The sequence below is a fragment of the Argentina anserina genome, unplaced genomic scaffold (genome assembly GCF_933775445.1).
Source record: "Argentina anserina unplaced genomic scaffold, drPotAnse1.1, whole genome shotgun sequence".
NCBI lineage: Eukaryota > Viridiplantae > Streptophyta > Magnoliopsida > Rosales > Rosaceae > Argentina > Argentina anserina.
In genome coordinates this window covers 364953-368454 of record NW_026089424.1, presented here as the reverse complement: position 1 = coordinate 368454, position 3502 = coordinate 364953, and positions in this window count along the sequence as shown.

Here is a 3502-nt window from a genome sequence, read left to right as displayed (position 1 = left end):
TACGCAAACGATGTAAAGATACTCAGTTTGAAAGAAACACACTCCCACACTTGCAAAACTCTCAAATACAATAGAAACTCGCATCAGAAGCCTTACATAAAGATACTCAAACGAGAAATGAAAAGACACACAATTGGAATAGTAAAGATACGCAAACGATGTAAAGATACACAATTGGAATAGTAAAGATACGCAAACGATGTAAATATACTCAGTTTGAAAGAAACACACTCCCACACTTGCAAAACTCTCAAATTCAATAGAAACTCGCATCAGAAGCCTTACAGAAAGATACTCAAACGAGAAATGAAAAGACACACAATTGGAATAGTAAAGATACGAAAACGATGTAAAGATACACAATTGGAATAGTAAAGATACGCAAACGATGTAAAGATACTCAGTTTGAAAGAAACACACTCCCCACACTTGCAAAACTCTCAAATTCAATAGAAACTCGCATCAGAAAGCCTTACAGAAAGATACTCAAACGAGAAATGAAAAGATACACAATTGGAATAGTAAAGATACGCAAACGATGTAAAGATACTCAGTTTGAAAGAAACACACTCCGACACTTGCAAAACTCTCAAATACAATAGAAACTCGCATAAGAAGCCTTACAGAAAGATACTCAAACGAGAAATGAAAAGATACACAATTGGAATAGTAAAGATACGCAAACGATGTAAAGATACACAATTGGAATAGTAAAGATACGCAAACGATGTAAAGATACTCAGTTTGAAAGAAACACACTCCCACACTTGCAAAACTCTCAAATACAATAGAAACTCGCATCAGAAAGCCTTACAGAAAGATACTCAAACGAGAAATGAAAAGAAACACAATTGGAATAGTAAAGATACGCAAACGATGTAAAGATACACAATTGGAATAGTAAAGATACGCAAACGATGTAAAGATACTCAGTTTGAAAGAAACACACTCCCACACTTGCAAAACTCTCAAATACAATAGAAACTCGCATCAGAAGCCTTACATAAAGATACTCAAACGAGAAATGAAAAGACACACAATTGGAATAGTAAAGATACGCAAACGATGTAAAGATACACAATTGGAATAGTAAAGATACGCAAACGATGTAAAGATACTCAGTTTGAAAGAAACACACTCCCACACTTGCAAAACTCTCAAATTCAATAGAAACTCGCATCAGAAAGCCTTACAGAAAGATACTCAAACGAGAAATGAAAAGATACACAATTGGAATAGTAAAGATACGCAAACGATGTAAAGATACTCAGTTTGAAAGAAACACACTCCCACACTTGCAAAACTCTCAAATAAATAGAAACTCGCATCAGAAGCCTTACAGAAAGATACTCAAACGAGAAATGAAAAGATACACAATTGGAATAGTAAAGATACGAAAACGATGTAAAGATACTTAGTTTGAAAGAAACACACTCCCACACTTGCAAAACTCTCAAATACAATAGAAACTCGCATCAGAAGCCTTACAGAAAGATACTCAAACGAGAAATGAAAAGATACACAATTGGAATAGTAAAGATACGAAAACGATGTAAAGATACACAATTGGAATAGTAAAGATACGCAAACGATGTAAAGATACTCAGTTTGAAAGAAACACACTCCCACACTTGCAAAACTCTCAAATACAATAGAAACTCGCATAAGAAGCCTTACAGAAAGATACTCAAACGAGAAATGAAAAGATACACAATTGGAATAGTAAAGATACGCAAACGATGTAAAGATACACAATTGGAATAGTAAAGATACGCAAACGATGTAAAGATACTCAGTTTGAAAGAAACACACTCCCACACTTGCAAAACTCTCAAATACAATAGAAACTCGCATCAGAAGCCTTACATAAAGATACTCAAACGAGAAATGAAAAGACACACAATTGGAATAGTAAAGATACGCAAACGATGTAAAGATACACAATTGGAATAGTAAAGATACGCAAACGATGTAAATATACTCAGTTTGAAAGAAACACACTCCCACACTTGCAAAACTCTCAAATTCAATAGAAACTCGCATCAGAAGCCTTACAGAAAGATACTCAAACGAGAAATGAAAAGACACACAATTGGAATAGTAAAGATACGAAAACGATGTAAAGATACACAATTGGAATAGTAAAGATACGCAAACGATGTAAAGATACTCAGTTTGAAAGAAACACACTCCCCACACTTGCAAAACTCTCAAATTCAATAGAAACTCGCATCAGAAAGCCTTACAGAAAGATACTCAAACGAGAAATGAAAAGATACACAATTGGAATAGTAAAGATACGCAAACGATGTAAAGATACTCAGTTTGAAAGAAACACACTCCGACACTTGCAAAACTCTCAAATACAATAGAAACTCGCATAAGAAGCCTTACAGAAAGATACTCAAACGAGAAATGAAAAGATACACAATTGGAATAGTAAAGATACGCAAACGATGTAAAGATACACAATTGGAATAGTAAAGATACGCAAACGATGTAAAGATACTCAGTTTGAAAGAAACACACTCCCACACTTGCAAAACTCTCAAATACAATAGAAACTCGCATCAGAAAGCCTTACAGAAAGATACTCAAACGAGAAATGAAAAGAAACACAATTGGAATAGTAAAGATACGCAAACGATGTAAAGATACACAATTGGAATAGTAAAGATACGCAAACGATGTAAAGATACTCAGTTTGAAAGAAACACACTCCCACACTTGCAAAACTCTCAAATACAATAGAAACTCGCATCAGAAGCCTTACATAAAGATACTCAAACGAGAAATGAAAAGACACACAATTGGAATAGTAAAGATACGCAAACGATGTAAAGATACACAATTGGAATAGTAAAGATACGCAAACGATGTAAAGATACTCAGTTTGAAAGAAACACACTCCCACACTTGCAAAACTCTCAAATTCAATAGAAACTCGCATCAGAAAGCCTTACAGAAAGATACTCAAACGAGAAATGAAAAGATACACAATTGGAATAGTAAAGATACGCAAACGATGTAAAGATAATCAGTTTGAAAGAAACACTCTCGCACACTTGCAAAACTCTCAAATTCAATAGAAACTCGCATCAGAAGCCTTACATAAAGATACTCAAACGAGAAATGAAAAGACACACAATTGGAATAGTAAAGATACGCAAACGATGTAAAGATACACAATTGGAATAGTAAAGATACGCAAACGATGTAAAGATACTCAGTTTGAAAGAAACACACTCCCACACTTGCAAAACTCTCAAATTCAATAGAAACTCGCATCAAAAAGCCTTACAGAAAGATACTCAAACGAGAAATGAAAAGATACACAATTGGAATAGTAAAGATACGCAAACGATGTAAAGATACTCAGTTTGAAAGAAACACACTCCCACACTTGCAAAACTCTCAAATTCAATAGAAACTCGCATCAGAAAGCCTTACAGAAAGATACTCAAACGAGAAATGAAAAGATACACAATTGGAATAGTAAAGA